The following is a 13,479-nucleotide window of genomic DNA, read 5'->3' as shown; positions in this document are numbered from 1 at the left end:
ATACTATGTGAAATAAGCTAATCCCAGAAACCAAAGACCAAATGTTTTCTCTAATAAGTGAATGCTGATCCATAGTGGGGTTGGGTAGGGAAGAATGAAGAAACTTTGGATTGTGTAGAGGGGAGTGAGGTGAAGGGTGGGGTGGTGGGGATAGGAAGGACAGTAGAGTGAGACAGAAATTACCATATATATATAAATATATATATGATTATACTACTGGTGTAATTCAGCACCATATACAGCCAGAAGAATAAGAAGTTATGCTTAATGTGTACAATGTGTCAAAATGCATTCTACTGTCATGTACAACTAATTAGAACAAGTAAAAAAAAAAAAAAAAAAAAAAAGAAATAAAAAAAGGAATCAGGTCTTTCTTCCCAGGGAACAATTACTGGAGGGACAGGTGAAAGAAAACAAAAAAGGACCAAGAGTCATGGAGGTTCCAATGACTGCCTAGATTTAACTCTGCCTGACTGCTCCTGTTGGTGTCCTAGACCAAAGTCTCTTACAACCTACTACAACACCTCAGTTTATCTTAGATGCTGTCACCTGTACTGGACAAATCATTATTAAACATGAATTGCTTAGAGGCAAAATCACCTTAATCTCCACTAGCAGCCATGTTGGTAAAGTTTAATTTCTGCAAATACACAGCTATAGGTTTTTCTTTTTTCTGGAGAGTATGAAGGACTGAATCATTCCGTTGGTTTTGCTGCTTGGGAGAGAGGCCTGGGTGGATTGCCAGGTCACCTGCTATTGGCTCCTTTGCTTTTTTCAGAAGGAAGTGGGTGCTCAGTGTGTGTGTGTCCATGCTAGAGCCACCCCTCCCTCTTAAAGGGGCAGAGGCAGGAGACACTGGAAATGGAAATTGGGGCCTGAGGGACATTGTCTATCTCATGCACCACCTTCCAGTAACAGACTCAGAACCTACTGCAGCCAGCCTAGAAGTAGGAGGGGAGATGAGAAGGGAGGTGGGAACAGAGAGAAAATGGTACTGTGACCTGGTGATACTGCCGTTTATTGGTGACACCGCCGTTTATTGGTGACAAGTTCTGCTTCCTCAGATGTTGACGTATAACATCAGAGAAGCATGCCGAAGGTGATAATACAGACTTCTCCTGGGAGGGAGAAGCGGGCCATGACTGATGTTCTAGAATCCCAAGAAGTGAGCGTGCCCTACATGTTTTGTAGATTAGGATCTCCTTTGTTCTCTAGTCTTCTCTCCCCTTATCTCTCTACTTTCCACCTACATGACTAGGCCCAGGAGATGCTGGTGAGATGGCAAAATGTTGAGAAGCAGGTGGGCAGGGAGAAGGGCTGCAGGGAGGATTCAGGCAGATAGGAGCCCAGGGGACATTAATTAGCAATTCCCTGCCTACAGCTTTTGTTGGGAGAGGTTGTATAGGCAGGTAACCTTGGTGATCAAAAGGGCTCTGGAGACACTGACATTCCAGTTTTCCAGGGGTGGTCTCCAACTTCCCAGACTCAAATGGCCCTCATTCCTCCATTTGACCAGATTCCCTATTTTACACTGTCTGTCTATCCTCAATTCTGGCTTGGGAAGGACAGAAGATGAGAGTCCTGTAGGTTTAGGTAGAGTAGTAGGACATGCCAAATGGGGTTGATCAGAGGGAAAAGGACAACCCTGCCTGGAAATTGGACCCCATGCATGCGTAGTCTCAGAAACCCCACCTGCAAAGGGTCCTAGCTTCAGTTTGAGGTCCCCTTTCTTCTTCTAATATCTTCCTGTAGTCCTGTGAACCTCCTCGAGGTCAGGGCTAATTAGTTGCATCTGTTTTTATCCCTCAGCGTGGGCAAGACCTATGAAATGAGTTTTTAGGAGTCAGAGTTCTGAGGAGCATGGAGGGAGGTCAGGGCAATGAATGGGATGTGGCCACGGTCAACACCATGATGACCACCTTCGTCTTGTTTGGATGCTCTCCATAGCTAACAGGACTGCCATCATCTCACCTGATCCTTGCACGACTCTGCTGACGCCCTCCATTTAACACACGAGGAACAAACCGCAGTAGAAGGAATCTTTGGGAGTTTCAAGTCCACGTGCCCAGAAAGGTGCAAACCCTCCCCCCATTTCCATCACATTTTTCTTCCTCATAACAGGCCCCTTACAAACACTACCAGAGAGTCTGGGGCAGGTGAACTTTATATTTAGTTGTCAGGTGCTACTCTAGGGTAAATGAATAAGATTTTTTGCAGGAGACCTCAGCCTGAATGAAGTGCTTATAAGGATGTAATGTGTCGGTGTTCATTTCTGCAGCATTTGGTTTTCTGGCATGTGAGCCAGGCAAATGATACGAAATGCAATAAAGCTGCATCCAAACACACCAAGGGGACCTAAAAACAGCTCAGCTTGCAAATGTGCTGAAGACGCCAGCCTCCTCCAAGCTTTCCCAAACTCTTTGGAATTAATCAGATTTCCAAGAACATCTGTTTTGGCGTATTGTCCATTTTACATTTAAATTTTGTATAATGGCAGCTGTTGGGAAATCAAAAATATCTGTGGTGCTGCAAATCTGTGGAAATTACACTCGGGCACCAACTCACTGTTAAGTCAGACTGTCTGCTAAAGCAGACGTGGAGCTAATCCTTGCTGAAGATTTCATTAGGTGGGGCACTGTCTGTTGCTGGTCAGCTGGGGAATTTATCCAGCTATCCTTCTGAGCCCTTGTGTTTGATGTTCTGAAATTCATGCAACTTTATTTTTATTCCAAGGATTAAAAAATAACACATGAGCAAAGGCTTAAGAAGGATAGGGATAGAAGTTGTGGGTCTGCAGCTTTTGGGGCCAGGAGGGTTTGCTCTGACAGGAGCTAGAGAGGGAAGAAAGGTGGGCTGAGTCTTGGGAAGGACTCTGGGATGCAAGCCTGACCTCCAGCCTTACCTGTGGGTTTTGGACAGAGGGATCTCTAACTCCTTCTTCAGTAGTCTTCCTCTGCATTCATGTGTGCCCTCCTGCTCGCCTGGCTGCTATGTGTCTTAACTATGTCAGGTCCCCTGTTTCTTTTTGTATCTGCTATTCCTCTGGCTGAATTATACCTGCCCTGCTTTTTGCATAATTTGCTTTTCCTCATCCTCTCAGTCTCAACTCTGTGTCAGTTCCTCAGAGAGACCCTCCTTGCCACATTGTCTAGAAGAGCTCCCACTCCTTTATCCTTTTACCCTGTCTACTTTTCTTCCACTGCAGTTATCATTACCTCTATTACTTCCTTGCTTGTTGTGCACTGTGCCTGTTAGAATGTGGGCTCAATGATGATAGTCCTGTCTGCCTCCCAGTGAGCATGTGTCCCATGAGGAGTAGACAAGGCTGTCATTACCTGGAAGTTGGGCTAGGACCCCTGGAGTCAGGAGGAAGGAACCCTGCAGTGTCAGAGAGCATGGGAGTCAGGCTTGAATCACAGAGACACATTTTTTGCCTGACGAAACCTAAAAGGAAGGATCTGCTTGAGAACACTGGGTGTTTTCACATTCACCCAGTTGTCATCTGACCTGGCATTTTCCAAAGGGATTCAAGTGAAACATGAAAGAATTAAAATATTTTGAGAATTAAATATTTTTATTTTATTAGGTAGAAATACATCAACTCAGATTAATCCTCTAACTTTATCAAGCTAAAACATTTGAGGTTTTTTTTTTTTTTTTTTGGTGGGGGAGCAAGGACAATTTTGGGGAGGGATTTGTTGTGAAGGTTATTTTACTTGTTAGTAATGTTTTTTACTTTTTGCGAGTGCACTACACTTATATATAATAGTGAAATTGTTACATATTTGTACATGCACACGCAATACATTTTGGTTCATTTTTCCCCCAGTACTTAATTAAAAAAAAAAAAAAAAAAAGCCCAATTCAAGAAAAAGTCTAAAGCAGGAATCTAACCCACTGCCCATTTTGTTATATAAAAAGTTATTGGGATGAAATCATGCTCATTAGTCTCCATATTAACTGTGGTTATATAGTTTGGGGGCTAAATGGCAGAGCTAAATAGTTGTGTCAGTGATACATTGCCTGCTAAAGCTAAAATATTTACTATTGGCCTTTATAGAAAGAGCAAATAATTGACAAAAATCATTGAAATTTTCAGGGCTTAGTTCGGTGAAGAGCGAGGCCTCATCCTTCAGTGCCTGACTTCTGTGCTCCATCTCCTTGGAGACAAAGCCTCCTGCCTTGGGCCATGGCTGGCTTGGTGGGACCATGTTTTATCCCACCTGCATGGTTGTACTCTTCTTGCTTGGGGGCTCAAAGACTCCCTCTGGGTCCCTGCTAGAGGCCAAGTTAAGAAATAGGGCCAGTTGTCCAACCTGAGGGAGGGTAGATTTATTAGGTGGTCCAAAGGAAAGGCTGAGGGGTAGAAGACCTGTGGTCTCTGGGAAACTGAAGGTCACACTACGGCTGGATCAAGGGCTCATGGCTATGGACAGGGCGCACCACAGGGCAACTTGTCTTTTATAAAGAAAACTGCAGCTCAGAGACCCAAAACAAAACAACAACAAAATAACTTTTCAGACATCCAAAGAGACCACTTCTCTGAAAGAAAATATCTGATTCCTACTAAAGGAGTCTGGATGGGCCAAGAGTGAGATTGGAGGGGAAGGAGGAGGCCACTGTAATTAAGTGAGGTGGCTGCCATTAGCCCACAGTCTTGCATGTGAGTGGTAATTATACTTGGAGCAAAGGGCTGGTTGAAAGAATGACATAATAAAGCTCCCAAACTGGTCCGCATAATTTCCCCTGACACCCTCTGTGCATGAATAACACACACAGTCAAACAGAAGAGTAATCAGATTTGAAATATTCCTTTAATAATATGTTTGCCAGATCAAATATTAAAAATAGAAGATGGAGAAAAGGAGCAACCATCCCCCGTGGTATCAGTTCCATAAATATTGCTTCATTAAGCTGTCTGCATCCGTTCAAAGAGATGGATATTCAAACATGGCCAAGGTTCCAGACTGCTTGTTGTGATGAGGCGGAAGACTCTGGGCTGCCAGCATCACCTCACCTCCCTGTACTGTGCCCGCTGCTATGGTGAGGGGCCATCAGTTAGCAGCCGGAGCTGGTCTGACATCTGCCCAAAGGACATGTGTTTATTTATTTGGAGTCAAGCCTCTCCCATCGGTGCACCAGTGGCTTCCATCCCAGCCAAACAGCAGGGAATTAATAATGATGGCACTTGACTTTCCTAAGACCTTCCCTTGGCAAAGCTTGCATTCATCCTACTGGCATCTCTCTGAGGTCAGGGGTAGGATGTAGAAGGTAGAGGCTCTGTTGCTAACCAAGGTCCATGGTCAGTAAGGAGGACTTCAGGCCCCAGACTTTGACAAAGTGGTATATAAAGGGCTCAAGGAGCCCTTGATTCTTTGATAAGAGTCAGCAAAACATTTGGAGGATTAAACAATATCTCAATTTAAGGCCCCAAACATTTACTGTTGGGTTGAAGTCCCCATGCTAAATAGCGAGAATAATAATTGCTCAAAAGTCAACGCTCAGGAATGATCCTTTAATCCTGTCCATATGAGCAAGATGAACTGTCTTGATTCAGGCTATTTATGCCTGTCAGCAACTGAGTGTGCTGAATTTCTTTAAGAATGTTTAGCATTCATGTTAGTGATATGGGATTAGTCAACTCTCTAATTGATTGGTGATGAGTCTCCATCATCATCATATGTATAGAAAACCTTGATTCTTGAGTTCATGAAATTTTTCCTCTCTACTTCACCATTTGCCTATTGCCTAAATATTGACAGGAAATAGAGCTTACCTATGTTTCACCCGAGAAGGAAGAAAAAACAGTGCCTGGTAAACACAGAACACCACGGACTGGGTGCTGAACCAAGTGAAGCTACAGTTTACGTTTCTCAAGGGCAGAGGTTTTGTCTCCTCACAGCTCAGTGGCCCCAAGATCCAGCAGTCCCTGCATACAGAGGGTGTGTTGTGACAGTTTGATTATGACGATGAGTTAAAGGACAACAGTGAAGAAGGAACCTCAGTGGAAAGATTCTGTCCCTTGTCCCTGACAGAGACAGGACTGCAGCAGGGCCAGACTTTTTAGGAGAGGGCACATTTTTTACTGACACTCTGGTCACTTTCTTTCCACTGAGACTTGCCTGAGCAGCACATACAGCCAGGAGTTTCAGCCACTTGGATTTTTCTGTCCCCTTCACATTTCAGCAGGCACACGTGGATCCAGGTGTTGGAGTCTGGGTTGACCTGACTCCTGTGGGCCTCGTGCCAAGACCTGGGGGAACTCATAAAAGCAGTGCCTGGGAAAGTATGGAAGAACATATCTCAGCTTCTCTCATCATCTTCTCAGAGGGAAAACTCATATCTTTCTAAACCTAATCAAGTCATCACAGTGCGGGGAGTCTGCCATGTGGTTAGGTGTAATTTCTGTATTGGTAACTGTGATTATTTTAAAATGAGTCCAAAAACCCAAAATGGTCCTTCTGGTCTTCCTCCAAACCCCCTCGCTGCAATGGCTCAGTGGAGGTGACCCTCTGGCAGATTCTAGTTATCCCTTTGCTTGTACTCCTCCCATCCCTCACCAGTACATCCTGACGCTGGTCAGATTTCTCAAGGCAGGGTCCAGGGTCAGAACGAGTGATTTTTTTCCTCAGATGGAGAATTCCCAGAGCTTAGTCACTTCAGAGTTACTACATGTGTATCCTACTAGCACAATGATTTACTTAATAAGTTTCTTAAGTGGACTTAATCTCTTTCTCTCTCTCATTTAGCAATTGCTAAAGAGCTGCTAAGGACTCACTAGCACCCAGCTGAGATCCTTGATGTAAATGTAAGAACTTCAAAAAGGGAGAAACTTTCTCCATCTGATGATTTAAGTTTTTTTTTTTTTTTAATTGACTCAAATCTTCTCCATCTGGACCTCAATTATCTCAGACCCCAAGAGGAATTTCTACATTTCCCCTTCCTTAGGAAATCTTCCCACCTCAAAGTGGCTCAGTGTCAGGGTTAGAAGTTGCCATGAACTCAATTTGAGTTGGGAGTTGGGTGCTTAGTCCTCTGGAGTCACACTTGGTGGGGGCTAGAATGAAGCTAGAATGTTCTACCCTTCTTGCCTTTCTTGGTGATCCAGCTTGTGCTCCCTGTGGTTGGAAGGATCCTGACTTTCATAGAACCCAGCCATGGTGAGCTCATTGGAGGTGGAGTGTGGGGAACAAGACTCACACTTCATGCACTCCTGCAGGCACGCAGGGAAGAACCAACAGTCAGAGAAAGGTAAGGCCATTCCTCCAAGAAACTCCTCTACTGGGCCAGCAGAACTGGTGGCCAGCTCTAGGTTCTTCTGGACACCCTGGTCTTGCTGTGTTTGTCAAGGGGACTTAGCATTCTACAGTGAACTGGATAGAGAATGAGCATATCTGTGTAATCAGGTCTCTTATCTCAGGAGGCAGGTCTTCCCAGTGCCTCCCATTCTGCAATTATCTTGGTAACTTTGCTTAATCTAGTACCAGGTTCCTGTTTTCTAATTGTAGGGACTGCAGGTTGGTGGGGGGAAGAATGTGGCAATGTTGTCCTTGGGTCTGGATTGAATAGAAAAATGGTTCCCTAGCTTTATATAGGGAGGAAGTCCTCAGGTCAAATTTGTACTGCTTGCACTTATAAAGGGGAGGAGCACTTCCTGCCAGAGCAAGGGCTACCAACTGATAGGTAACATACAGATGTGAGCAGGGTGAACATGAGGTTAAGGGAATAATTCTATAAACTGGACTCACTTTGTTGACACCCCCCCCACACACACTCATGATTTCTTTTAAAATTTACCTGCTTCTCTGTCTGGCCTAAGGCAACGAGTAGTCAACAAGTAGTTTCCTCAGCAAACTGTTATCTGCAGGAGAAACTTAGGCCCAAAATGCTGCTAAGAAGAAAACAGGTTACTCTGAAGGGGAGATCTTTTTTAACCCTTACGTAGCCCAGATCCCAGAACTTAGGGAGATAAGAAGAATTCCCCCTAACCATAAAATCTGTAAGCACAGTTTCCAATTAGAACCCGTCTGCATGGACCAAAATGACCTAGAGTTGTTATGCACAATGGCACTTGAACAGGACCTGGGCAGGACTCCCTGGAAACTTCTCTTGGACCCTGATAAAGATGGAGAGCAAGAGGGGCATGCCATCTTTCTTCTGAGAGGATGCACTCTCTCTTGAAAATATTGCCTTTTCCCTTTTCCTATTCCTTTTAATAAACTCATGCCTGCTACTGAGTGATATATCTGAAATATTTCTTGTGTGATTGCAAGAACCCATGAGAAAGGACTGCCATGGCTGCCTCAGCTTCCTGGCATGCCCTTGCCCTGTGACACACCATGAGATGCTGATAACTACAAGGGATGCCTTCCCTGGACCCGCCCCTAGTGATGTCAAACTCCGTAGATGGACTCAGGCTGCTGTCCTGGAGACCAGTGGCCCTGACATTTATAATCAGAGGGTTTGCCCATTTGTTGACTACCTAAAGGATGATGCCCAGTATCCATGGGGTCATCATGTTCACAAGGCATGAGCATGTCTCCAAGGCTTCACTGGGACACATTCTACATAAAAAGACAACATCTCTAACTTCACAGTATAGGTGGAGGGTTTGTCACACAGATCTGTCCATTAGATCTAAACCATTACTAAAAGCATCCTGAATAATAAATCATCATTTCGTATTCAATGAAGAGGCAGCCCCCTTTCTCAGTATGGCTATTCCCTTGTAATCATGATAAATGGAAAATCCTGGACAGGTGAATTTTAATAGGCATACAAATGCACTCAGATTAATTAGATTACATTTTTAAAAAACTTTTCTCTTTTGCTCCATAAATCCAAATGGGGGCCTCTAAAAGATAATAGCCATCCGCACACTAAAATGCATTATGACATAATAAAAGATTATTGATGCACATATGCAGTTAGACATTATGTTGGATGCAGCAGAATGGCATACAAATGCAGCAGGAGCTATTTCGAAGCACATTTTTGCCGACTGTGGTTAATGGGACTCCCTGGCCAAAGGGTGCAGGATGAGCAGACTAAAGAAAGTCAGTGCCTATTTTTGCTTCTGAACAGTTCCCTTAGTTCAATAGTATTTCCTTCCTCAGTCCTTTAGAAAACAGGGGCATTAGACAGAGGTACACCAGGCCTGCCCTGGTCACACCTTCTGGATGAGAAATAAAGAGTACTGACTGACAGCTACAGAGGGAAGGGCAGCATCATCAGATGAGCCTTGAGATTGAGGAGTCATAGTGGCCACTTTTAAACCCCACCTTCCTTTTCTACTTCTGACCCCCAGTTCTTTATGATTTCTAAGATGAGCAAAGCAGTGGTCAACTGGGAAGAAAACATACAATAAATGACCTTTTATGAAAAAGTTCAACATTTAGAAATAGCTAAAAGGCAGACAAAGATCATGAGGAAGGAGAGGAGTAATGAAGAGTTCACTTTATCATGATCACAATCTCTTACAGTCAAGTGTGTGGACACTGTACTGAGTTGATGTAATCTTAGTTGATCCTCAGTCACCCTTTGAGACAGGCATTGATAATCCACTTGTAAATGAAGGAGGAAGTCGATGTGTAGGGAGGGCCAGATATGACCAAAAAATACAGGACACCCAGATCAATTTGAATTGTAGATAAAAATGGAGTATTTCTTACTATGTCATATATGTAAAAAAAAAAAATGTTGTTCACCTACAATTTGCATTGAACTGAATGTTCTGTATTTTACTTGGCAACTCTAGCCCAAGGTCAAAACCAGATGAATATTAATTGGCAGTGTCAGGACTTAAATCTGCTCTGATGTGGTTATTTTGCTGGTTTTGTCCTAAATTTCCTGCTCAATTGGTCACTAAACTACATCTCAGGGTGACTTCTCCTTGTCAAACTGGGGATGTGGTATCAAAAATGCCAATTTGTCATTCTTGTTAACTGAGAACATGCTTGGGAATACAGAAATGAGGTCTCAGACCTCAACATGGTGCAGAACCACCAACTAAAAGCTGTTGTTGGAAATTTGATGGAGGAGAAATGACCTGCATGTGCTTCTGCACCACCTAAGACAGTACATCCTGCTACTGGGAGCTGGAAAGGAGGAGTCACTTCGACACAGGCCTCCAGGCAGGAGGCGTCAACCATGTTTCCCATGGTGTCTGTCGCTGTTGGAGTAACTGGAGTCTGTGCTCCGTGGGCTGTGCTGTTTCTGTCTGACCCTGTTTTGAGTCACCTCTCACTTACCAGTCTGCACATCCTGCTCGGGAGCATAAACCTATTATTCCTTTGCTATCTTTCCTTTCAAACCACTCCAAACACCAGCAAATAAACTGTGTGTCAGTTTGGAGCACAAACAATATTCGTTTCTCCTTGTCCTGGCCATCTCACCTCTTGCGGTTTTGATAGCATCTGCAAAAGATAAAATTCATACTTGAAGCATCTTTAGAGTTTCTCTCCCATTCTCTCTGATCTGTGGCTCCTTGCAGCTTAGGGAATTACACCCCACTGTTCACATTTTCAACCAGTTAAGCAGGAGTTTTCCTCTGAAAGTCTGGCCCCAGTAAGTGACTGTGTATATTTAAAGACCTTAATTAAGGGGCTATCAATCAGAATGCCTGGCTTTGATGCTCTTGATTTGGACTCTTTAGTTCACAACATGTTTTGAAATGTGACATTTGGATGCATGACTCTCAAAGAGTTTTACTTGCAAAAAAAAGGTGGGGGAGGACTTCCTATTAGGGCAATAAATAGAGATGAATTCCACACTTAATGACATGCAGGCACTGGAGAAAATAGACCTCCCATTTGATTAAAGCAGGAGGAGGTAGGGAGTGAGGAAGAAGGGGAGATTTTTGGTATCTGTGTTTGGGTGTGCTTTTGGGAGAAAGGAGGTAGGTTCAAGGAGATAACGTATACCCCATACAACCTAAAAACAGTTTTCTTCAACTTTCATTAATTCAACTACCTTTTATGTACCTTTGAGAAATTGAAAATAGGAACTCATACAGTAGGGTTCCATTCATTTGTTTAACAAAGATTTGAGAAAAATATAGGTTCCTATTTAACTCCATTAGGCATTAGGTTGCATAATTTCTACAATTCCAAGGTAATGCAAAACAATTCATGCTGTAAATTTAGTTTTTATTAACCTAATTATCTAAAAATGAAATGAACCTACTTTTATATGTGATGTTTACCTAGGGAACTGTTATTGGAACTACCAGTAGTGATTAATTTTTGATTTAAGGCAGAAGTTTTGATAGTTTATTCAAGTTGAGTTGGAGGTGCCTGTTTACCTTCACAGTTTATCCTCATTCCTTCCTCCCTTCCTCCCTCCCCTCTCTTCCCCTCCCTCCCTCCCTTCTTCTGTCCTTCTTCCCTCCTTCCTTCCTTCCTTCCTTCCTTCCCTCCTTCCTTCCTTCTCTCATTTTCTTTTCTTTTGGGACTAGGGATTGGACCAAGAGCACTTAACTACTGAGCTACATCCCTAGCCCTTCTTATTTTTAATTTGACAAAGGGACTCACCAAATTGCTGAGGTTGACTTTGAACTTTTGATCCTCCTTCTTCAGACTCCTGAGTCGCTGAGATTACAGACCTGCAGCACCATGCCTGGCTGGCTCCTTTCTTTCTTGCTCTCCAGACTTACAACATGGGAGATGGTGGTAAGGTCCTTTCCTTTTTCCACTTCGCAGAGTACAGTTCACAAATAACAAAGCATCTTTTTTTTTTTTTTCTTCTTATTTTTCTAATGAATAAAGCATGATTTGTTATCAATCTCCTTGTTTTAAGGCACTTTTAATAAGGGAGTCTGTTTAATTGATTCTATTTGAATCCACAGTCACTGAGATGGAAATGGGACAAAAGGAGTGAATTCATGATAAACCAACTGCATGGATGAATCTTAGATATGATTTTGAGCAAATGAAGACAGATAGGGAAGAGTATGCTCTGCTTCAACCCATTGATGTGAAGTCTGACAACAGCCAACACTGACTGAGCTGTCAAGAGGACTGCTGGTTGCCTCACGTGGGCGTGAGGATATTGACTTTAAGGAGCACAGTGGGGTTTTCTCAGGTGATATCATGATGACAGTTGTGGTATGAGTATAATTCATGGGAACTATGTGCCATCTGGGCCCAGGAAGGAACTAAATAATCAGTGTTGTTTGGAATGGTGGGAGACCAAGAAGAGCTACTAATAAATATGAGATGGACAGTGTACCAGAAGGGTAATTCAGATGGAGGAACAGCCTGGGTATATTCCATGATCAGGCATTTATCCCGTATTCACTGTGTCCCAAGCCCTGAAAGATAGAGACACTAGTAGAGAAGGAGCGGCCATTGATCAGGAGTTTACCACCTAGAGGAGGAGAAGAACCTGCATGAATGAAGCCCCACTCCAATGCCACAGGATGAGCAAAGGAATGGAGTTCCTCAGTGTTCAAGGGAAGAGACAGATGTGGAGGGTTGTGACCAGGGGAGGGTGGGGAGGCCGAGTCTTGAAGGAGTTTGTGTGCTGGACCAAGAGGACAGTACTCTGTATGAAAGTTAAGGGAGAAGGGCAATTTCCTGACCGGGGTGAGGATGGAGGAGTGGCATACTCAGAACCTCGTTTTAGAAAAATCGTCTCAAAGTTCCCAACCTGGACCGTGAGGCTGGCTGCATCCATGTCTCCTGTCAGCAGGAGGCAGGGAGGATTGAACGGGAGACAGGAGGACCAGACAGGAGGCAGATACGGGATGACAAATTGGTTACCCAGGATTCCGCTCAGCCTGTGGTAGCCTTTGTTCTATGTGTGTTGAATTGATAAACAAAATGTGGTGTGGCCATTTAATAGAATATTATTTAACAACTATGTCATAAAAGGTGAATTTTTGATACATACTACAATATGGAGCAACTTTAAAAACACCATGCAAAGTGAAAGCAGCCAGTTACAAATGACAATTTATTGTATAATTCTTTTTATATGAAATGTTCAGAATTGGAAAGTCTATAGAGACAGAATGTAGGGTAGTAGTTGTCCAGGCTGGGTGAGGGGAGGAAGAATGAGGGGGTGACTGCTAATGGGCAGACGACATCTTCTTGGGGTGATGTAAATGTTTTGAAGTTTGATTACAGTAATGGTTGCACAACTCTGTATTTTATAACTTAAATAAATGAATGATATGGGATCTAAATCATATCTGAATAAAGGTATTTAAAGAGCAGATTGGATCTTTTCATAGCACTTAAAATTATATTTCATAAAGAAAATCTGGATATTCAGCTTATCTTGAAGGAAGAGAGTCTTAATCCATTTTGTATTGTATATCAGAATACCTGAGACTGGGTAATTTATAAAGAGCAGAGATTTATTTGGCTCATGTTCTGGGAATTCCAAAAATATGGCCGAGGCAACTGTGAGGGCCTTGGCACTACATTATACATGATAGAAGCTGGAAGGAGTAAAGAAAGCAAGAGAGGGCTAGCT

At 43.2% G+C, this 13,479-nt stretch overlaps 1 protein-coding gene across 1 annotated transcript in view; it reads left to right on the top strand.

Moving 5' to 3' along the window:
• The window catches only part of LOC306647995 (uncharacterized protein), a gene marked incomplete at its 5' end in the record, with an annotated part of 142,266 nt that extends 130,627 nt beyond the window's left edge, over positions 1 to 11,639 (top strand). The window contains one exon of the mRNA XM_079117669.1: positions 11,577 to 11,639. The remainder of the gene's footprint in view (positions 1 to 11,576) is intronic.
• Positions 11,640 to 13,479: the final 1,840 nt, after the last annotated feature.

The sequence above is a fragment of the Sciurus vulgaris genome (assembly GCF_902686455.1).
Source record: "Sciurus vulgaris genome assembly, chromosome: 17".
NCBI classification, from domain to species: Eukaryota; Metazoa; Chordata; class Mammalia; order Rodentia; family Sciuridae; genus Sciurus; species Sciurus vulgaris.
The sequence above is the reverse complement of the archived record's forward strand: the minus strand, read 5'-3'. Positions and strand labels throughout refer to the sequence as shown.